A 24,563-nucleotide genomic window follows, 5' to 3' on the forward strand; every position below is an offset into this window, starting at 1 on the left:
TGAGCCATTGTGGCAGCTCCAGGAGACAGAGACTCACAAGGTGCTCCAAAATGATGGACTGAAACATTTTGATTTGTGTCGACCCAGCCCAAAATGAAATATTTTGTTTCCATTTTCCCACCAGAAAGTTCTTATAATAATTAATACTTAACACAAGCACATGTTCCTATAGAAAGTTCACTTTTATGGAAACCTCATTTTCTGTTGGAAAAGCATTTGATGGAAATTTCCTGGCCAAGTCTACCAAGCCTTATGGCTATTGCCAGCATGTGTGGGAAACTCCTCCTTCAGAGGAAGGGCTGGTTGTAGGGTCCTACCTTTCTCATTTGGAAACTAGCATTCTGTGGATGGAGAGCCTGGACAACCTGCCAGGCTGTGGCTGGGCCTTGCACCCACTGCATGCCAAACTTGGGATTGGGCCCTGTGTACCAAATCTGTCCCATGGTTAAGTAAAGCTACTGGTTATTTCCTTGTTATTCCAGACACCACACTTGTTAACTCTCCATAGAACAGCAATGGCTATTTAAAGTTGTATTGGGAAAGTCACTTCATAAGTGGTGGTTTTTCACTGGACTTTCAACACATTTTCTCTACTTTCTGTATTGATGTGACCTACAATTATATCATGGGAAGCAGAAAATAAAAGGATTTTTTTTCTTTTCCCACACTATAAGCAAATCCCACCTTTCAGTTGCTCAAATTTTTATAGAATCATAAAATTAGAGGTGGAAGAGACCTCTTAGGCCTGGTTGTGGTGGCCCATCTAGAAACACCATGCACCAGTGCAGGCTTGCTCATAGTTTAGTTTTAAATGGCTCAAGTGATAAGAAAATAGCCAGAATATTAATAGTCATACAGTAGGCCCTAGTCCTGAAGTGGAACTACTCACATGCCTAGAGTTAAGCAAGTATGTGTTTGTAGAATCAGGATCAAAGAGTGAAATTCACCAGGATGACAAAGGTCCCTTGTACCTGGCCCTCTACACCACTTAAGCCTCATGGAGAGAGCTGTGCAAAGAGTGTCTGCAGTCCCTGTGCATCACAGCACCTATTTGTGCTGGCTCCGAATTGGCTAATGCAGAAGGGAGGCTTCAAGGACATTAAGGATAGGGGCCACTAGCTCCATTTCAGTGTGAATGTAGCAGCCCAAAATCTGCATAATGAGGTGCAGACTAGCAGTAGCTGCAAAAGAGACGCATTGGCCCATGTTGTGTAGAAATGTAGTGCTCTGTGCAAAGTCCAGTTACTCAAGCTTTGTGTGGGAGGGCTGAATTTTAACATAATTATGAACTTTGTACTGATCCACTCTGCCTCTGATATTTCTGGGGGAAAAAACCCAATTAATGATCATCTGGGGGCACTATTCTTGTTTTTAAACAAATTAATTTGCAAGTTATGTAAGAATTTATTATTTTCATGAAAGTCCTGGAGGATAGAAGTCATACAATGAAACTGGAGCACAAGCACATCACAGACCACAAATTCAGGATATTGTCTGAAATAGCAGACGATAACAGTGAGCGGGCACAATTTTTCAGTTCAATTTACTTTGTGAAGGCTTCTTACAATAAAGGATCAAAAGTTTCTTAAAACCAAACAGGCACCCGTATGAGCAAAATAGATCACTTATTCCAGCTGTTGGGGAGATCATCCTTAGTCATCCTCATCACCCTTTTCTGAACCTCTTTTAGTTTTGCAATGTCCTTTTAGAAATGGGGTGACCAGTACTGCACATGGAATTCAGATCAGGCCACATCATTGATTTACAAGGTGGCATTATCGTATTTTTTGTATTATTCTCCATCCCATTCCTTATACATCCTAACATCTTGTCTGATCACAGCTGAACATTAAGCAGAGGGCTTCATTGACCTGTCCACAGTGATGCCCATGTGTCTTTTCTGAACAGATAATGTTTGGTTAAATCATTGGCCTCAATTATCAACTCCTTGGCTTATCTCTAAGTCCTATGTTGGTCCTAAAGACTGGGAGAAATAAAATAAACTTAATAGTGTAATGCTTTTACCATGCTATGAGTGCATGTTACTCAATGGAAAACAGATAAAGGAAGCATAATGGTAAGTGAACGTTTTTTATGTGTGAGTATGTATGTTATCCATAAAAGTGCTTTCCATATTGGCACCATTTTGAGACAATAAAATACCTATGTGCTTCTCTGCTCTGCTGATTTACACCTGCTGCAAATCTAGCCCCCAAAACAAGCTTTTTGTTTGTTTGTTTGTTTTTTAAGCTCTGAGAATTCTGATTGTACTGAGAATTTCTGGTCAGGTGGCTAAGTGGTTGAGGTAGAACTTAGTTAGCTGATTTTACAGGCCGTGGTTGGTAGAGATCCAAAACTACCTGGTAGCTAAAGGCAAAATATTAGCATATTTATCTGACCTCTTGATGCATTCCCTCATACTGGTTCCTAACGAGGTCATAAGAACTTTTGAATATACAATCTTCATGTTAATGAATCCCCAGTTAAACTAACAGGGAATTATGTATGATGGTGTTACTGTTTGTACTGTGGTAATATTTAGAGGCACAAATCAGGGTCCCATTGCAATAGGCTCTGTCCGAACACAACAAAAAAAATGAACCCTACCTTTTTGATTCCAGTCAAGAAAATCAAGGGAATTTGGAGTGAAATTTGAAATTACTTGGTCAGTACTGCATTCTTAACCCATTTTGGGGTGTTTTAATGGTTCTCCTGCTCCTCTCCCCCCCCCCCCGTCTCCCCCCTTCCCCCCCCTCCGTGATATAAGCTATACAGGAGTCTCAGCCTTAATTCTAAATCACCTTCTTTCATGGTTTTAAGTCAGATGGTGGATGTTACTTTAACATAGTTTTTCTGTGGCTTAATTTATTTTGGTTGGTGACCAATATTCATCACTCATATAATTCACAGGATATCTGTTGATTCTTTTCTCCTCATTTGGTATTTTGACATTTTATAGCACTCAGTATTGATTTATACAAAATCTGTAGTCAAATGTCCAAAGGAGTGCTTTATTCACTTGTCATTTGCTGGGTTTTTTAGAACTAATAAATGTAACAGCCATGTATATCAATCTGTTAAGATCTTGTGGCTGCTCTCAAAGAAATGACAATCTGGCACTAACAAATGAGGAATTCTCTCAGTCAGAAGTTCATAAGAGGCAAGATAGAGAAAGAAACCCAGCCCGATTATTTACTAGCAGGAAAGAAAAATCCTATCATGTAGTCAAAGAACACTTAAGTTAAGAACAAAGAAATGGAACTCTGATTCAACCTTTTGAATTTCAGACACCATGATACTCTGATGGCAACTTTATTTACAGATTGTCCACATATAATCAATATGTATTACACATGCAGCAATACTAATAAGATGGCAAGTATGTCTAAACAACGTTGAGCTGCCATACTGTCCACTTACCCAGGGTTGCAGTTACTTCTTCAGGATTGCAACTGATTCTCATCTCTAATGTGAGGAAGTGGCCTGTAAAGTCTTTGGGTAAAAATTTTCAAAAGTACCTATGTGGTTGAGGAGCCTAAGACACAATTTAAGAGTGATTTAGGATTTTAGAAAGTCAATGGCATTTAGGCTCCTAAGTCACTTAGATGCTTTTTGAAAATTTTAGCCTACATGTTTCACCATCTTGATCTGGCTCCGTATTGTAGATCTCTGTCAGTTGTACTTCTCCATCCCTGTATAAGTTCATTACATTGCAGGGAACTTTTGAGTAGTGATCCTGTGCCTTGTGAAGAACAAAAGAAGGGAGGATTATTATTGTTGTTGTTGTTATATTAAGCACCAACAATTAGTCTGGGATTGTTCAGGACACAAATAGAAATTATGCCATGCCCTGTGGAGCTTGCCATCTAGGAAACCAAAATACACAAGAAAAGGTGCATTAGGAAGACACCTCAGGGAAAATGTAAGCTTAGAGCTTTGCTTTTCAGGATCTCATGCTCTTCTTTTCTGATGCTGAGGTTCAGAAGGCGTATGATGTGGCTTGTGGGCATGGCAGAAAAATGGAATCTTTAGGAGGTATTTAAATGAGCAGCAGGTGCTGGCTTGACATGCTGGCCTTGAGCAGTTATTCCATGTCTAATGCGGTAACATGGAACAAGATACAAAATTGGGCAATGGGAGAAGGAAATGAAGGGGTGACTGACACTATTGGCAGAGCAAAGGGGGTTGGAAGGCTCATGTAAAGAGATTATGGGCTGTATCCTGGGCTGTGTCCAACATGTCCTCGTCACAACTTGTGTGCGGGTAAAGGGGGAGGGACACATATTTTGTTTTTTTTAACCCAGCCTTGCATTCCCCCAACGTCCCATACCAAGAACAGTTTGTCTACTATGATACCCAGCATAGAGTAGAGTAGCTTCAGGGCTTCTGTACTTTATACCAGCTGCTAATATTCCCAAAGGGCCTTTTTAGCAGCTGATGTCATTGGGATGCAGGAATATCCCCTCTCCCACCTAACCACTAACCCTACATTGGGAGTGGTGAGAGAGGATGGCATAGTAGCTGATACAGCAGCTCTAAACTATCAGAGGGTTCCCCTAGACAAGGTGAGTCCTCCATTGGCCATATTTAACATGTTTAATGCCACTATGCATAGCTGGAAAGGCATATACAAGTTGCAGAGTCTGAGAATTCAGCAACAGTATCTTTCACTGTTTCTATAATGTTTTGAAAATCTGACTGTGGAAATTCAGTGTTTAGCTGCTAAAATTACATTCCATGCTTAAACGTGTGTATTTCTCACTTTGTTTCTTTATACTAAAAAAGAAAAGGAGTACTTCTGGCACCTTAGAGACTAACCAATTTATTTGAGCATAAGCTTTCATGAGCTACAGCTCACTGCATCGGATGCGTACTGTGGAAAATACAGAAGATGTTTTTATACACACAAACCATGAAAAAATGGGTGTTTATCACTACAAAAGGTTTTCTCTCCCCCACCCCACTTTCCTGCTGGTAATAGCTTATCTAAAGTGATCACTCTTGATTATCACATACATTGTAAGGAGAGTGATCACTTTAGATAAGCTATTACCAACAGGAGAGTGGGTTTGTTGGGGAGGGTGGGGAGAAAACCTGGATTTGTGCTGGAAATGGCCCACCTTGATTATCATACACATTGTAAGGAGAGTGATCACTTTAGATAAGCTGTTACCAGCAGGAGAGTGGGGTGGGGGAGAGAAAACCTTTTGTAGGATAAATACCCATTTTTTCATGGTTTGTGTGTATAAAAACATCTTCTATATTTTCCACAGTATGCATCCGATGAAGTGAGCTGTAGCTCACGAAAGCTTATGCTCAAATAAATTGGTTAGTCTCTAAGGTGCCACAAGTACTCCTTTTCTTTTTGCAAATACAGACTAACACGGCTGTTACTCTGAAACCTTTCTTTATACTGCTGCCAGTATGTGGTATCACAATAACAAACTGTGGAGATATTTAAAAAATGGAAACTTTTACTGCATGTTTATGGCCTAAGTCAGTTTTTGGAATGGACCTTGGAAGCATCCCATTTACTGTGTATTGATAAATCTGTTTTCACACAGGTATTTTTCTCCCTGGTGGCGGTTGAATTGCTACTAAAGCCTTTTAGACTCTGAGCTGTAATATCTAGAGATGTTTTGTCTAGAGCAGTGTAAAATCAAGTATATTGTATGAACTGCTAGCAAGATATATCTGAGTAGAATACTGGTTTACAGAGAATGATACAGTATATGGCCCTTCTTTAACTGTGTAGAGTTAGATGTGATTCTTAGCAAATAAGTGACAGATTCTTATGTAGGGAAAAACTGAAGTTTTCATCTCTATATTGTTTTTTATTATGTTTTCTTTGCCTCGGGCTCTAACATATCAAAGTTATTCAGACATCATGGATGAAAAAAGTAGCTTGATTTCCATCAATAAATGTCTTCATATTCCTACAGTTCATACACAATTTGTGCTGTTTCATGATTATAAAAAAGACAAGCTAAAGTCATGAAATAATTAATTGAAGTCCAGCATAGCTTTGGTTTGAAGCACTGCAAATATTTACAATTACAACTAAGCCTTTTCTATCAGGTATCCTGTCTGATGTAGAATTACCCTCTTTGCCCAATAAAGATATGTCAGCGTGCTGGTTTGCATCTGTTTTTGCCATATTAAGAGTGAGACAAGAATTCCTTCTATTTTTCTTATCTCTCCAAAATCAGACCATCTGCTGTCCTTTGCAAACTACAGCACTCTTAAAACAGAGCTTGTTTTGTGTTGATTTTTTTTTTGGTATGTTTTGTTCTCACCAGACACTGAATCATATGATTTGTCAGTTGCATTGGCAAGTGGCCTATTGTAACCACACAAATTCAGTTCAAAGCATTCATATGTTATTGGTTACTATACTATATTGCACTGGACATTGCTGGGCTCATAACACTGAATATGGGGAGAAGGCAGGGAGGTCAGCATTCTTGCAAGTGTGTTGAACCCACCATTAGTTGGTGCCTCCAGTTTTTATTAATGGCAAATTTACTCATCCCCAAAAAGAAGGAATTCCAACGCTCTCTTAAACAAAAGTTCCTTTCCATCTCTTTTGTTGCTTGCCTGATATGTCTCTTTCTGTCTGTGAAAGTATCTGAATACTTCCTGTGTTCGTATTGGTTTACCTCATGCGCTCTTGATCTAAAAATAAAATATCCGTGTGTGTAATAGAATCTGGTGTTCACGTTTGCTCTTGTTATGTAACACGAGTTCTAAAGTCAAACTGAATTCTCCAAAGAATATTGCTTTATAGTCCACACAAAAATCTTTTGATTACTTTAGCAACATTAAAAAAAATTCTGAGCTGAAGAGTAGAATTGTACTTTAGATGCATGATGTATGTGTAGATCTGCCTGGAATGTAAAATGTCAGATTCAGATTTATATTAGGGCCATCGTCAGGCTGTGTAAGGTCCAAAGGTAAGGATTTGTGAAAACAAATATTTGTACAACCTAAGAGTAATAGAAATATTTCCACAAAATACAAAAAAATCAAGGGAAATGGTTTTTGTTTGTATTTAAACACTTTTGTGCAGAGTTAACACTCCATACTTTACAGCACTGCAGGAGTGTCTAAAAGTCCCAAAGTGAAAATGACGATAAACAAAATGAAACCAACTTGTCTATTTTCATTGTCCCTGCAGAGTGCAATAAAAAGAGCAAACAAATGCTATGAATGATAAAAATAAATAGGATTTTAAAAATTCTTTCAGTTTGAATAATCTCAAATTTTGTTAACACTTGGATGTTTGTTTCTTTACGTATATATAATTTTAAACATGACTGTGTCCCTTTAATTATAACAAGCTGGTATGTTAGTCTTTGGTTTGTTTTAGGTTGAATAGTTCAGAGGACCCGTCGTTTAATTTTCACCTACAATCAGTTGAAATCTGCTTTGATTTTCTAATTGCAATGAGTTTGGTGATCTCTGCTAGTCTCTATAGAACACAACAATACAGTAGGAAACCAGTGCTCCTAATATTTTGCAGTGTGGCACAAATGTCAGTCTCTGCTCTGGGGAGTTAGTATGTAGGCTGAGGGATACTCCTGGTAGGTTAAGGAGTGATGAAAAATATTATAAAGAAAGTCTTGAGAACACGTAGACTCTTTGTGCCGGGCATCTTCAGGCACAATGTGGAAAGAGAAGGCTCAAGTGACTTTTATTGATATGTTTTAAATAGGGACTAATTTTTTTCTGCTGTTGGGTAGAAATGCATGCGTCTGACAGTACCTATTTCTGCACTGCTGAATCTGGTGTCTGAAACGGCTCAGCAGCCACTATGGTAATGAGCCCATTTCTATCAAAATGGCCCATATTATTATTCATGTTTATTGGCTACTGAGTAATTCATGAAGATACATTGAAATATGTACGTATTTCTAAAACCAGACTGTGAAGCTGGTTGCGTAGTCTGTGCGTGAATCCACTCCGCTGATACAATCTTAATTACAATGACACAAACAAGCAGTAGTACAGTCTATGAAATAATATTGTGTATGTGTGTGTGTGTGAAAATATTTTCATAATCGTCACCAACCCTAATATACTTGACATCTAATTACGGCTATTTTACCAAAGCTTTTCCATTATATTGTATTGGGAACTCCCTGGCTGTAGCTGTGCATTCACTGGAGCGGGTGGCACATGGCAGAGCATAGTCACACTTTTTCAAATTGTTTCACACGTGGGCTCTTCATGTCCAAACCCCCCATCCCCCGTGGTGTGACATTTTCTTCAGGACAGTCTGCCTCTGAACTGCACTTGCTGCTGCCTCGGTAAAGGCATACAAAGATAGTGTAACAGCCAGTGGCCAATCAAGTTTGTGCAAGCTACAGCAGCTATGGATGAAACATCCACGAGACAGAATAAGGACTTGGAGAAAGACTGGATAAAAGGGCTGCGATGCGAAGCTAGCTGGCAGGTTAGTGATACAAAGACATATGCTTTGGAAGTGCATTAAATCTAAGTACTAAAAATCTCTAAACTTTTTTAGCCCTAAGTAGAGGGGAAGCATGCACGTTGATTTGTATCACAGCAGTATCTGAAGGCATATTCATATGAGATATGTGATCATTATGTTTTCATTTTCTTGGAAAGAATAGTTTATAGGATTCCAAATCCATTTATTCCAAATTACAGAACAAGTAACTAGGGTTTTATAAATCTACAGACATTACTAAATTTACACTTGCTTAATAAAGGTTCTTACATTAATAAGTTGCAGGTGTCTGCTGTAATATCAAAGGAAATATGTGGGTTTTGTCTGTGTAAATGCAAGTTCATTCCATTATAAAATTGTAATACAACACCTGTCATCCTATTACTTCATGGTGTCATAGTAACTTGTAACAGGGGGCTTCTTTTAGCCTCTGTTAACGAGGTGACCATTTTTTTTAATGCACAGTGCATTTTTTCCTTATTATGTTGTACTCACAATAGGTGTGCATGCTATTCAGCCAAAAGGCAGCCAGTTTTCATTAAAGTGTGCAAAGCAATAATGTTGACATTATGCCGTACCTCTTCCAAATTTGCAGAATTAGATACTGCCATTTCATACCTGCTCAGCCCCACTGAGTGGCTTTGATTGCTCTTTACATTACATTCTACACATCATCTATGCACTTTTTCTGCTCTATTGCATTTTAATTAGTTAATCAACAATAATCAAGAGATGTGTCCTGAAGTTGATTCTTCTTTCTTCTGCTGCTCCCTACAAGGGATGTGTGGGTGCGGTTTGTTTGTTCTGCGATGGCATTATAAAGGGAAATTCGGACAAGTTGCTGATTTGATCTATTTCTATCAGGTGAAGTTGTGCCAGAGTCCAGGGTTGGTGCAGTCTACTGTAGCCCTCATGCCAAAAAGCATTTTTTCCGCTGTAAGAAGAAAATTCTGTTTAATTTGACACCTTCCCTAAAACTTCACTTCAGAGAAGGGCGTAGAACTCCCTCTTCTGAGGAGTCCTGATACTGATTTTTATGTGAACTAGCTGCATAAGTGGTGAAATGCAACTCTCCTGTCTAATACAAAATCAGGATCTTCTGTCGTAAAGGCCAAATGTTCCCCTCCCATCTGTACCACCGAGGGAAGAAAACGTGATCGAGGCCCAGAATTTGCAGAAGGCGGCAAATGGCATCTATGTGGGCATCATTTATTTATTTTTATTTCAGTAGCACCCAGAGGCCGCAATCCTGTTTTGCTACATGCTGTACAAACAGAGGCTGGGAGAGAATCCCCACCCTGAAGAGTTTTCAGTCTAAATTAGAACAGAATGCAATGAGTGAGTTAGTACACACGAGTCATGGGAGAAGCAAGGATGAGAGTAATGGTGATAGGGACATGGGGATTTTCAGCTAGTCTGTGTGCACAGCTAGATGGATTTGAAGCATGCTTTCCTTTATCCCTGTGATGTTCTAGCTTGTGGTATTTCCATATACATGGGTTTCTGTGTGTTTTGGAGCCAGAACAAGGGAGTTACTTCTTTAGGCAACATGATTCTCTCCGAACCCACTGGCTTTCCTATAACAAATGGCTTGATAGTTACTGGTGCTAAGAGGAGCATTAATTTTTGGTCTGTCACATCTGCCTCCTTTTGGGGTGAAGAGGTACTGCACCACTGCGGAATGCGGGCCACTGCCAGCATGGCAACTGAACTACCTTTGCTGCTAATAAGTGAGGGTGGAGGACAGGGAGTGTCTCAGACACTCCACCGAGATGCACAGGGATGGGATCCAGAGATCCTTAAACTCCACAGCCTTAGGATACTATATACCCTGCTCCCTCTCTGTGCATCTGATTACCGCTTCTGCAGCTTCACAGTTGTGGACATTTTGTATTAATTTTTACCCATTCACACATTTTTATGGTCTGAGTTGTTTTGCCATAGAATTGGCTCTCTATTAAATTACTGTGGGATTTTCAAAGACACCTGAGGGAATGGAGTGCCCAAATTTCATTGAAATTGTAAATAATTCTGTATTTTTTGCTCTGCAAGGCATCTGGATAGAACAAAAGAACAGAACTAGAATGAATACTGCGTATGTTTCTTTCTTTTAAATGGGCCTCGACTTTTAAAACCAGGAGCCTAAAGCTAGGCTCCTAAATCCATATTTAGGTTCCTAAATAAGTGGGCTGAGCATCCTTAGAACTAAGCACTTCTCAGAATCAGGCTATTTCTTTAGGACACATCCTACTGTGAAAGATCTGTGCAATAATCGAATACACATTAACAAACATCAAATATAAGAAACAGAGGTTTACAGTCTTGCTTTCCAGGGAATATAGTTTGGAAAATTGCATATATATTGTGGATATTCTACATTGCAATATAAGCCGAGGGTCAGACTCAGGCTTGAACTCAACCTCCTCCTTCCCCCCCACCCTCTTCCAGCTACATAAAAATCTCTGAGACTTGGGCTTGGATCCAGGGTCATAGGACCCTGTGGGGTAGAGGATTCAAACCCAAGTCAAGCCTGGACCCAGGGTCCAAGCCTTATTGTTTTGCAATGCAGTCTCAGCCCCTCCAACTTGGGTTTTAGGAGTCTGCCAAAAGTATCCCACAATCCCATGGGCCAACTTCCTTTTTCCTCTCTATCCCAAGAATCGCCAGTCAAATCCAGGGAAATGGAAGCAGCCCCTCTTGCAGTGCTGCAGCTTGGCTAGTCAGCGTTTAACCCTTCCATTGTTTTCTGACTGTGAGCTGCAGACACACCTTCAGAGAACCTTCTGTCTTTGCAATGCAGATTGACAGAAGTCCTTTGCAAAGCGCACTGCTTCATGGTTGCAGGAGCACAGCTGGATTGTGGTGAATCTGTGGTGCAAAACCTGGACTTTAGTGAGAGCACTAGGAATGACCACGCACACCAGCAAATAGCGAAGAAGCTGGCAGCTTTGGAAATTTACCAGACTGGTGACCAGTGCAGGGAGCAGATTAAGTGCTCAAGACAGAGTACAGGAAAGCCGGGGTTCAGAACTGTAGCTCGGGCAACTCGCCGAAAACATTCCCATTTTATGAGGAATTTGACCGGCTGCTAGGTACTGTGTCAAGCATGGAGTGGTGCATGATGACTTGATCGGCTGGGATGGCAACTTGCTGGCCCTAGAATCCAGCATGGGGACTGATGCAGTGAGTGATGCCAACCAAGTGACACTGTTGCTGAAACTGGTCCCAGAGGAGGCTTTGCCGCAGCAGCGCACCCTGGGACTGTACTTGGAGGAGCTTTTCCAAGTCACATTCTTCCCCCCCTCCCCCCCGCCTGCCCAAGGAATAGCCTGTCGTGGAGACTGCAGGAGACAGGAAGGGACAGAAGCCACTTCGGAGCCTGGTAAGTTTCTGGCTTCATTTTAATGTTTAATAATATAGGAATGAGTGGGATTTCCACTCTACAGGCTAATGTAAAAGTTATTAGAAGCCCTATCCAGCAGCTTGTATCCACTAATGGTAGACTGTATGTCAGCACTGCGGTGTCTCCCCACCCCCGTCCACTCCCATCATGTGGATTTCAAAATGGCGACTGGGGAATGCAAACCGTAAAAGTGCCTTGAAAGTGGATTTTTACTGGAAAGGTGCAGATTTTTGCTAGGGCATTCCTGTGTATTAAATATAATAACTGTGTCTGTCAAGACGCCACTTTGTAACTGCTCAGTGGTGCAATGAACCTCATGGAAACAGCAAACTGTCTTGGGGGGAAGGGGAAACATGCTCCATTTACAAATCTAGTCCCGTTCAGTTAAATGTAGTTCATACGTGACAAAATCATTTGTCCCAAATATGATTGGGGTTTGAAATTTTGTCCAGAAAGGTGCCAGGATGTGGGGTGAGAGGGATTAGGATGGCTGTGGAGTTCTGTGTGTTGGTATGCAGTCAAAACAGGCTAAGCTATGTGGAAGCTAATATAACATGCTGTTGATTTCCTCCTGAATTCTGACCCAGTCCCGAGTGCTGATAGCTGCAACCTCTTCCTGTAGCAGGAAATCCAGATAGATAGTCCAGTTCTGGGAAGGGTGTATTTTCTAGGGACACCTTGGTAGCTGACCAGTCCATGCCACTCGTAAATGTGCTATTCAGTCACTATACCTTTGAATACATTGGTTGCATACACTGCTGGTTTCCCACCACTGGCTTGGAATAACATCTCCCTTGGCCAAATGAGCACCACAAGAATTGTTATGTCCTCCAAAATGTGGAAGTCTTAAAATGAGAAACACCTTTTTGAAGCATGGACACCAACTGCCCCCTGCCCACAAGTTCTTATGCTGCAATTAATGTGGCTGTGTCCAGGGAGCTTCTGTGGTCTGAAGATCCCTCTTACAATATGTTGAAGTTCAGTTTGGAAAAGTATCATTTTATGTCATTGGAATTCCACAAGGAGTTTTTTGTGCTCCTGCACTGAGCTAGTTCAGACAATAACCCACTGTGTCTTGTCTTATTCCAGCCCCTCAACCTCTGCTGGCTGCAGCACCTCCACAGCTCACCCACACTGCAGCAGAAGCCTGGGTCAATGAATGTTCACGTACCATTCCAAGAGGAGGCCTTTCCATGACCAACTTATGGTTGAAGTTCTGGAGAGGGCCAACAAGAAGGTCCAGTGCCAAAGAGGAAAGGCATGGCGAGAGGACAGAGGCAAGGCTCAGGCTGGCTATACAGCATGAGGATGGGGTTTCAGCATGGGAGCAGGCATTTGCTTTGCAGTTCGTGGCAGCTAAGGAAGGAGGACAGAGCTCAGCAGAACAAACTCTTTGAGCAGCTGCTATCACTAATGGCCACCAGAGTACCACCTCCTGCTGCATCACCTACACCACAGACTGAGTCCTCTATGCGGTACCCTGCGATGTATTCCAGCAACAGCTTGGGAAACTCCATGGCTGGGTGGCCCATATAATAGGATCCCATGAGTGGCTGAGCAAGGCAACTTTGCCCCATGCAGTCCTCCATATTGATCCCCTCCCCCTGCAATGCCTCCACCCCCATACCCTGGCACTAAATGTGTGGCCAATGTGCAAAGAAGGGAAAGAAGAACATAGGGTCAGGGGACATGCATCAGTAGGTGGTTTCTATCTTGTACATTGTTTCATTGTTTGAACTTGTTCATACATTTTGTTGGGTTTTTTTTAAAGGTTTTGTTGTTACTGGTGTTTTGGTGTTGTAATGGCAGCTGGTCTGCCTGGCAATAGGTGAATGTACTTTTCTAATACATGTTTATAAATAAAGATATTTATTTTATCAAGAAAGTTTATTGCTATCACTGCATCACATCATACCATGTGTATTTAAAATAATAAAGGCAAACACACGATCAGGGAAAATTGGGAATTAGTAAGTGGAGATTGTTGCTCAATATAGATAGCTTCATCAATCCATACATCAATCACTTCCTTACATCAAACTTACTGGGAATCAGCTCCCCTCCCCTCATTCGTTAAGGTGTCTGATCAATCATAAGTCCATTGTATGGCAATCAACCCCTGCACTGAATCTCCCCACAAGCAATCAGCTCCTTCCTCCCCCACCAAGGACATATTTAAAGGTAGAATCATCATAGAATCATACTATATAGAATCATAGAATCGTACTATTTCCCGTCTTCCACTGGGCCATCTCAGTCCATAAAGCGGGAGCAGAAGGCAGCCCTGACTTTGTCGCCCAGGTATATCCAGCTCTAGCTGTAATAGGTGCATCTTTTGGCTGAGTGAACTGGTTCAGCTTTTCAACAGTGTCATATGCCCATTCAGGAGAAAATGGCTTACTTCTGGCTTCACAAAGATTGTGAAGTGCCCAGCAATCCACAGCGATGCGGACTGCATTGATAACACTGAAATCCAAATGAGTCTGCAAATATCTCCCATGGGAATTCAGTCTGCCAAAAGCACATTGAACAACCATTCTAAACCTGCTGATAGCATAATGAAATCATCTTTGGCCAGGGCCTCTGAAATCAGGGTTTGGTTTCATCAGTCACGGCAAAAGGGTTGCACAGAATAACAGTGGGGACCGTAACTCCTGTAGACGTCTGATCAATAAAAAACCTTGGCATCATGAACTTTTCAAGTGCAACCCATGCTGACATTCATAAATTGACCTCTGTGGTCCACGAGGGCCTGCAGAACAACAGAGTCGTACCCTTTGCAGTTTACGTACTCATGTGCTCCTTGAGGAGGGGACAGTGTGGGCATGAGTCCCATAATGTCCCAAGCACAGTTTGAAACCCCAGTCTGTCAAAGCCAGCATTTACTTCAGTAATTACACCTGATTGCCTCAGAAACCTCTGCCACCACTTTACCCCCGTCAACTTTCCAACACCAAACTGGTTGGCAATGAACCTGTAGCAGTCTGGGAAGTTCTGGACCCACTGCTGGTCATCCCAGGTCTGGATAATATGATCCTATGACTCTTTGTTTGTGGCACTGCATCAGAAGTGCCAGTCTATGTAGCGGGCATCAGTGGCTATACCGAGTGTCATGAGCAGCATCAGCCAGTTTGAGTCTACTGTGTCTGTGTCCTCCTCTTCCTACACCATCATAAGCTCTTGTCAGGTGCCTTCAGTGGGTCAGAAAATGCCACCAAAGTGTCTACCAATGTCTCATGGAAGCTCTGTCTGTTTCCTGACACAGAAGTGAAAGCTCCAGCAAGAGAAGTCCTTCAAAAGGTGCCTCCTTCATACTGCTGGCTCCAGTTGCTGGGAGCGCACAGACCAAAATGACTGCTCGGTGGGATGTGTTGGTAGGCTGTTCAAACTCCCTGTAATGTGCAGGAGGGACAGTCAGATTTTCCCACAGTGCACCATGGTCAAAGGGCTAGAGCAGCCACATTTTGGGAGGGTACTAGGGAGTCTGGAATGTGATTGGTTTGACTCAGGTCTGTGTGCTGTGGTGTAGATATCAGAGCCTCAGGTTCAAGCCCGGATGAGAAAATTCTTAACCTAGGGTTGACAATCAGTGTAGATGCTCAAGCACTGGGCTTGCTAACCCAGGGTTATCTGACTCAAATCCCACTAACCCTGGACTTACATTGCAGTGTAGGCTCCTAAATGGACACATTTTTCTGTAAAATGCAATAAAATTATAATTCCCTATCACTTAACTTTTTAACTGTTTGTCCCACATTGTTCCCATACACAGTAGAGTCCTCTGTAATAGTGTTTGCGATACCGTTTATTTGTTGATATTCCATAAAGAAAGATGGGCCTTCTTGCTGATGTTAAGCAGTTCTTCAGAGCAGGTTTCCAAAACCGTGTCTAATCCCTTTTCCTGATGTTCCTTGGGATACAACTTTCCTACAGATGATAGTTGTCATGAAACTGGCACAATTTTACCATATGCCAATCACTCATTGGAGTGACCATTACTATGCAGGGAGACTGAAGGTAAAAAGAATACAAAAGTGTCTGGGTGCTAACATTTTTTAAAAAACCTAAAAAAAGAAGCTAGACCCTGAATATTTAAAGAGACAAATGGATTTTACTTCACATTTATACATCCAGGGCCAATTTTATGCCCTCAGGGCTGCTGGCGTAACTCCAACTGATTTAAATGGGAGTTTTGCCTGCATAAATAAGAGGAAAATTTAGTCCAAAATGTCCTGAGAAATGAGAAATACTCCAGTGACAGCTACTTGTCAGAGCAGCGAATCCCTTTGCTGACATTTGAGATCTCAAAAGCCACAGTTTTCTACCTAATTCATGGCTCAATCAGACTATGTCCTCTGTCTAAAGCCTACTTTAAGCTTTGCCTTTGGCATGCTGACTTATTATATAGCCTGAAAGTAATGTCTTTATTAGGCAAGGAGGATACAGTGAAAAAAACCAGTGAAGTCATTCTGGAATCATTTAAGATCCTTCACCAAGATCGGCACTCGGTTGATTAAAAATAGTCATTTTGTCAGAGCCTTGAACAGTTTGATGATCACTTTCTGACAGGATAATATGAACAGACATTCCCTGCCACTTCCATTTACATTTTTATTCTATTCTATATTTGTGGGGAATGGGAAGAGTTTGGCTGAAATGAGATCTTGTGTAGGTTCAGAAAAGAAGGAAACACCGTAATATAAAATACAAAGAGTGAAAGACTCCTGTTCCTCCCCAATGTCATGACATTAAGTAAATGTTATTTGAAAAAACAGTTTGCAGTCTATCATTGTGTGTGTGTGTCTTACAATACAAAGAAAAAAAGGAGGGGGGTGGTTTTGGAAAAGGAGGTATAGAAATCACTTGGCTGAAATAATGTGTAAATTCTCATATTAATTCCTGTTCTGTGGTCTGGAGTAATCTATCCTAAAGCTTGTAAAATTTTCCATTCTTAAATTAATAAGCATTTAGCCTGAAGAAATCCTTCTGTCACGTGTAGTAAGAGAATCAGAAATTTTAAGTGACTGACTTTTTTTTTCCTTAAGGAAATGAATGCCATTTTTCTGAAAGCACTGAGTGAAAAAACCTCACACTTAAATATATATATTTAATATAATTTAATATATATTTGGTAGTGCTGATCACTGTACTGTAGGCACAGGTTTCTGCATTGGTGATAGTCCAGCAGGACTATTACCTAGCCAGTGATCTACCAATGCACTACAGACAAGCGTGCAACAATCTAAAAGAAACTTCTTTGCCCCCCAGCACTGGATTTCCCAACCCCTTCAAGTAAAACTGATTATATTACCCAAACCATCTAAAACTGAGACCTAATGTATATAACAAGTGCACCATCATGTGACATTTGCTCTGACTGACCAATATTGCAAACCCCTTCAAATAGTGAAGTCAATAGAGCTACTTGTCTGCGTAACTGTGCATAAAGGGTTCAGAGTTTGGCTCCAAGCTAATAATTTTTCACATCTGATTTTTTTTGTTTTACAGAACATTTCTTTGAATAAATATTTTTAAAGGGGTCACTGTTGGTATATTTTTTGTCATACAAATGTCTTCAGTTGCAAAATATATTTTGTAATAGTCATGTTGACAACTCTGAGTGGAAAGTACCATTTATGAGATAGCATATTAGTTGCCCTCATTTAGGCCCTGATTCAGCAAAGTACTTAAACGTGTGCTTAAATCCAATGGAACACAATGGCACTTAAGCAGAGGTTTAATGTTAAGCACATGCATAAGTATTTTGCTCAGGATGTACCTAAACATGTGTTTTGGTGCTTTATTTTATTTATTTATTTATTTATTTGGTCATTTGGAGACCTAGACCCTGAATCAACAAGATACTAAATTACACACACCTAACTTCAAGTATGAGAGAGTTTTCATGTTTCATGTTTGAGTACCTTGCTGAATCCAGGCCATCCACAAGCTCCTTGAAAATTTACCGCACTTTATTACTTTTTTAGGTCCCAGTTATGCAAGCTGCTTCACATGGTCAGATTCTTATACCCTAATTGAACCCCACTAAAATCAGTGGTGCTCCATGAGAGCACATGGGTCTGTCCATATGGACCAGTTTGTAGGATTGGGCCTTAGTTCCCTGCCTTGCGCTGGATCCTGTATCACAAACACATGAGGCTGTGCAGACACAGCCTGAAAGGTGAGAATTACAAGCAACTGAAAACAGGTAGTCAGAATGGAAATGCTTAATTTTAGCAATGGCTGCTGATCTTACCATATTTTATTTCTTTACTGACTCCTATAATATTAACACAGGAAATTCCATTATACATAAATATGAAATATCATGAGAAAAAGATGGCCTATTATAGAGAAAAGGCAGCTAATGAATGTCAGTGAAGTTATATTTTAGGGTTATTCGACTTCAGAGCTGGTGTTCTGTCACCTGAGATTAAGCATGTACTTTTTGACCTTTACTCAACCCATCACATTAGACAGCACATATTTAGGTACATTATATTTTAAAGGGAAGAACATGTTATGCCCACTTCAGAGTGCTGTCAATAGTTCATTACTGGCTACCAAAGCATGTTTGAGGATGAAACCCCATCCCCAGAGATACAAAATGATTCCCCTTATTTCCATTATTCATAGAAGTATGTTCTCTCTTTGATGCGCCTCATGAGCATTAAATGAGAGTTCTTCTTTGAGTGATTGCACATGTCCATTCCACTGTAGCTGTATGTGCATCTTGTGCACAGTTGTTGGCTATTCTTCCCAGGCAGGTATAAAGGGCACTCCTGCCCCTAGCTCCCCCTGAGTTTTTTCCTACCACCAGTGACAGTTGTTGGAGCTGTGATCTTTGCGTTTAAAAAAATCATCCCTCACCTTCTTGTGTGTATAGTTCCCGTCCGATAGAATACTGTTTCTTGTATATAGTTACCAATTAGAATAATTGTAGTCTAGTTCTTAGTGTTGACCACTCTTCGGTGACTGTTTGAGTACTGGGTCCAGTACTGCACTCACGTTGTGCTCTCCTTGCTTTAAGGCCTGTCACATCTGTGGCAAGCCAATGCCCGTCAGCAACCTCCTACCCCAGTTGCTTGAAATGACTGAGGGAAACCCATGTAGGTGACACATGTCTCATTTGTAGAGGGTTCAAGTTCCGTTAAAAAAAGAACAGGGTCCCAGGCTTAAAATATTGCTCATGGAGTCTGCACTTCACCCTGAGTCGGAACCTTCCTGCTCTGAATGGCTACCGAGCACATCCGAGTCAGTCAGGAGTGCTCCACCCACTTTATCTGAGTCTTCAGGCATACCAACCTCACTGGTACTGAAGAAAAGACTGTGTAAGTCTTCAAAGGACTTGGTACTAGGGGCTTCGAGATCTGCAGGTAAGGCACTTGGTGCAGCAAAGGACACTATGGAGCACTCGAAAATGAGGCACCCCCAGGCGCAACTGCCCTGCAAAGAAGGATTGCTGACTCCAGAACCTAGGAAGGGCCTTTTGAGACCACTCTCAGGACTGACACAACTCCTAGTACTGCAGGGTCAGGAGCCTTTGGCAGTCCTGTTTACTCCCAAAGTGTTCAAGGCAGCTTGGGAACTACTGAACTTGTCAGTACCGGTTTCACCAGTGGGACAAGATTCCCATCTGGCACTGGGAGTGGGCATGTTGGATCTGCCGGTGCCTGCTCTGACACCAGTCGATACTAGTGACTGCTACAATTGCAGTATTTTGGCAGATTCCATCAAGGGGAAAGCCTGCAATGATTGTGGTGTTGCCTCCCTTGCCGGATTTGCAACTAGTCTCCCCAGTACTATTGGGGTCAATTCCCCTGTGTCCAGAGGTAGTGTACTCGTCCTCCTCCTCCTCAGATTCTGAGGTCAGATCTTATGCATCCAGGCCAAAGCAACCCTAGTTACCCTAGTGACAGGTTGGTACAGATCTCAACCTAATGACCAATGGCCAGCACACATCTGGATCCCATGATTATACCAGTGGCCTTTCTTGAGCTCTCGGGACATTCCCTCATACTTACCAACACCCAGTAGACACTGGGGTGGGGGGCATGGACACCACGGTTGCCATTTCCCTGCTGCAGGTACTGGGACTGGTACCATGAAAGAGGAATCTTGGGACTCTCCTGTACAAGAGTTGGACAAGGCCTCCCATCAACAACCGCTGGCCTCTTCCTCTATGATGCGGGATGAGGCATACTTGCTACGAATGAAAAGGAGATACCAGAGATGTCAGGCCTCATTCCTGAAGTGTAAGGATGCAAAGAAGCTTGACTCTTCAGCAGGAAAATGTATTCCACAGGAGGGTTACAACTGAGAATCACGAACTAGCAGGCTGTGTGTGGTTGGTACAATTCTAACCTGTGGGAAAGCATCCTAAAGTTTAAGGACAAGCTTCTTGAAGAGGTAAAGCAGGAGTTTGCCACCCTGGTTGATGAGGGTAAATTAGTGGCCACATCAGCCCTGCAGGTGAGTCTGGATGTGGTGGATTCACCAGCTTGTGTTATGGCTTCCATCATTTTCACACATCATTCATCTTGGCTGCAATTGTAAGGTTTGCCCCCAGAACTGCAACAAAACATACAAGACATCCCATTCGAAGACTCTTTACTCTTCTCTGAGTAGACGGACACAAGGCTACATAGCCTCAAGGACTCAAGAGTGATGCTTCATACCCAGGACCTATTGAGAAAGAAGGGCAAAGGTTATAAGAGATGGCCTCCACCTCCACGATGCCCACTTCATCCAGACTGGTTCCTCAAAGCATTCATTTGGTTGAGAGCAGCTTATCACTTCCCAGGGTAACCATCATTGCCTTCCCCTATTTTTGCAACTGCCTATCCTCAGTGCTTGGGCCTCCATCACCATGGACAAGTGGGTCCAAGCATGGTGGAACTGGATTATACCCTCCAGTTTGCCTCTAACTCCCTCCTCCATCCCTATCCCTCTTCAGGGACTACTCTTATGAGAATGTGATGGTTCAGGAGGTCCAGTCTCTCATCTTCCTGAGTGGCCATAAAGGAAGTTCCCATGCCTTTCAGAGGAAAGGGTTTCTATTACTGATACTTCCTAATCTGAAAGGCAAAGGGGGGCCTCACACCTATTTTAGATCTAAGCTAACTGAACAAGTTTCTGAAGAAAACAAAATTCCAGATGGTTATTCTTGCTTCTATTATCCCTTCCTTAGACACGGGGACAGGTACACTGCTCTCAACTTAAAAGATGCTTACTTTCTTGTGGCAATTTATCTCAGCCACAGAAAGTGCCTCAGATTCATGGTCAACAATTCACACTACCAATTCACAGTTCTCCCCTTTGGCCTGGCAGCAGCCCCTTGCGTGTTTACAAAGTGTACCGTGGCAGTGGTGACTTTCCTGCACTGGTTGGGAATCCATGTGTTCCCTTATCTGGATGACTGGCTAGTGAGAGGCCGATCTAGATTTCAAGGTCTCTCCAGCATAACCACTATCCAGTCATCCTTTTAGACTCTCGGGCTCCTAATTAATATAGAAAAATCTATCCTGACTCCACACAAGCTAGGGTATTCCTGTCACAAAAAAGGTTTGAGGCACTCCAGCTTGTTACTCTAGATCTAAAAGCACATGCTCTCTCTACAGTTCAAACATGCCTCAAACTTCTAGAGTACATGGCGGCATGCACCTACAAGGGCCAGCATGCCAAAATGAAATTCAGGGAGCTGCAGGATTGGCTTGCCTCAGTATATGCTGCCACTAAGTGGATTGGGTAGTTCAGGTACCAGCTCGAGTCTTGTCCACCAGTCCAGGGAGGACAGCCCCATTGAATGTTTGCACAGAAGTTCGCTTTGCTTCTCCTTGACAGACAATCTCTTTAGGCACAGATGCATCAAATCTAGGTTGGGGAGCTCACTTAGGCCCCCATGAAGCTCATGGGCATTGATCATTGTAGACCTCACTCTTCATATAAATATCGAAGAGCTCTGGGCTATTTGGCTCATATGGCATTCCTCCTGCATATTGGGGGCAGACGTTGTTAGTACTCACAGACAACACAACAGCCATGTTTTATGTAAACAGACGGGGGGAATCCAGTCAATGAAGTTATGTCGAGAGACAGTCTCCCTTTGGAACTTTTGCATAGCCAGGTCCATCAGCCTCAAAGCAGCCTACCTTTCAGGGGTTCAGTACACCCTGGCAGAATGCCTGAGCAGATAGTTTGCAGGCCACCCCGAGTGGTTCCTTCATCTGGATGTGTCCAATGCCCTTTTCTATCAGTGGGGTACTCACTGGTGGACCTATTTGCAACTAAAGAAAACAAGAAAGGTTAGCTTTTTTGTTCCCTGGAGGGTCACAGACTGGAGTTACAGTCAGATGCTTTCCTCCTGATTTGGCCAAAAGGCCAGCTTGCATGCTTTCCCGCCAGTTCTGCTCCTGCCCAAGGTCTTGTCCAAAATCAAACAAAGTGGTGCTCACATCATACTAATAACCGCAGCAGGGCCTCTCCAGCATTGGTTTTTCCTCTACTAGCCCTATCTGTCAGAATCCCTGCACTGTTCCCAAGAGATGCAGATGTGATCTCCCAGGACAATGGCCACCTCCTCCATCACAATCTACAGGCCCTCTACTTGACAGCAAGATGCTACTGGCTAACTTCTTTGGAAAGTCTTTGCTCTAAAGGAGTACAATAAAGTCTCCTTAACAGCAGAAAGCCTTCAGCCAGGTCTACTTACCATGCAAAATAGAAGAGATTCTCCATATGGTATGTACAAAGAGGCATCCTCCCAGCCCAAGCTTCGAATCCTCGTATCCTAGATTATTTCCTGTTCCTGAAACGAGCGCTTGCTGGTAGTTCCATCAACATTCACCTGGTGGCTATCTCGGCTTTCCACCCTCCAGTGGATAACAGATTAGTTTTTTCTAACACTACATCCATTAGATTTCTAACAGGTTTAGACAGATTATATCTACATGTTCACCACCCAGTTCCACAATGGAGTTTCGAAAGCCTCATTCAAGTAGATCCGAAGAGAAACTACATTCATTAGAAATTAGAAGGTCTTTGGCCTTTTATTAGGTCATCACTGCAGCTATTCATGGTAATTTCAGACAGTGTAAAGGGCCACCCAGTGTCCGCTCAGAGAATCTCCTCCTGGATTTCAGTCTATAGTGTGAATGCGGAACCTGCGTCAAAAGTGGTGGCTCGTGCAACTGGATCACAGGCAGCTTTCAAGGCCTTTCTGGCCTGGGTGCCCATTTTGAACATGTGTAAGGCATCAACCTGCTCTTCGATACTCACATTTACCTTCCACTATGCTATTGCTCATCAGTCTAGAGGTGATGCCACATTCGGACAGGTGGTCCTACAATCCCTGTTCAAGTAGATTCTGAACCAGCCTCCAGCTTGAATTGCTTGTGAGTCACCTACAGTGGAATAGACGTGTGCAATCACTCAAAGAAGAAAAAATGGTTACCTATCTTTCTGTAACAGTTATTCAAGATGTGTTTTGCATGTCCATTCCATGACCCTCCCTCCTTCCCTGCTCTCTCCGGTAGGAAGGAACTGAGGTGGTTCTGGGGCAGCAGGACCCATTATACCTGTGTGAAGTGGCACAAGGCACCAAAGGGTGCTCACGCTGCCCCGATGGAAGGAAAAATCTCCAACAACTGTGCACAATGCGTGCACACATGTACAGTAGAATGGATGTGTGCAACACATCTTGAAGAACAACAGTGATGGAAAGGTAGGTAACCATTTTTTACTTGCACTGAAAGGGAAACATCCCCAAAGAACAAGACTCCATCTGTCCTTCAAAAAATCAGATTCATTCGTAGTCCCAAGAGGTTTATCAGAGATGCCTCAAGGATAACATGTGGTGGGTTTTGGATCATAAGATATATAAATAGGGAAAAGAGAAAGTAAAGATATTAGGAGCAAAGTCCGATATTATAAAGATGATGCTTTTAGCAATTAAACAACTTAAGACCACCATAAGAAAGATCAAGAGATCTGCTTGGTGAACGTCAGTTATTTAATACTCTGTGAAATGCACAGTGCTTGCTGTACTTTGTTTGTTTGTGCTTAGTTTCTGCTCAATACTTTGTCTGTTCATAACCATTCACAGCACTTAGGATCTAAAGATACACTCATCCTTTGATAGGACAAGGTCAATTATTCTCAATTTATTGCTAGTACAGAACTGTTTATGCAATTTATTTATGAGCTATTTTGTATTAAAGAAATTTGATGGTGAAATAGGTATTTTATTTTAAGATAACTTTCTCTGTGACATATTCATACATAAAGCATGTGTGTATGTTTATAAAGTAAATAAACCCTATCCTTTTGTTTTCCCAAGGTAGCCTGTTAACTTCTTTTTAACTTAAATTATTCTCAGGCTCTCTTTAGTTATTTATTTGGAGAGTACCGATATACAGATGTCTGTTTTTGAGCATGGTTATTATTTAACTAGCAGCTTGTCTCATTTGGAACTTCATTTAGCTGTTAAGGTGACTCTGAATAAGTCCTCCATTTTTCCACCTTGCTACTAGTGTGAGTGGAGGCTAAATGCTGGGGGCCCAACCCAAAAGCACTAGCTGAAGTATCAGGGGGTAGCCATATTAGTCTGTATCCACAAAAACAACGAGGAGTCTGGTGGCACTTAAAGACTAACAGATTTATTTGGGCATAAGCTTTCGTGGGTAAAAA

At 42.0% G+C, this 24,563-nt stretch overlaps 1 protein-coding gene and 1 long non-coding RNA gene across 2 annotated transcripts in view; one reads left to right on the top strand and one right to left on the bottom strand.

The window, feature by feature from the left end:
• PPARGC1A (PPARG coactivator 1 alpha) overlaps positions 1 to 24,563 on the top strand; it is a 502,323-nt gene that overhangs the window by 268,770 nt on the left and 208,990 nt on the right. The gene's annotated exons all lie outside the window — the stretch shown is intronic.
• Positions 20,249 to 23,278, bottom strand: LOC311519172. Its single transcript, XR_014711214.1, has 3 exons — positions 23,154 to 23,278; positions 22,028 to 22,162; positions 20,249 to 20,561 (listed from the first exon to the last, which is right to left on the bottom strand). It is a non-coding gene; the product is annotated as an uncharacterized lncRNA (long non-coding RNA).

The sequence above is a fragment of the Lepidochelys olivacea genome (genome assembly GCF_965140295.1).
Source record: "Lepidochelys olivacea isolate rLepOli2 genome assembly, chromosome: 4".
NCBI lineage: Eukaryota > Metazoa > Chordata > Testudines > Cheloniidae > Lepidochelys > Lepidochelys olivacea.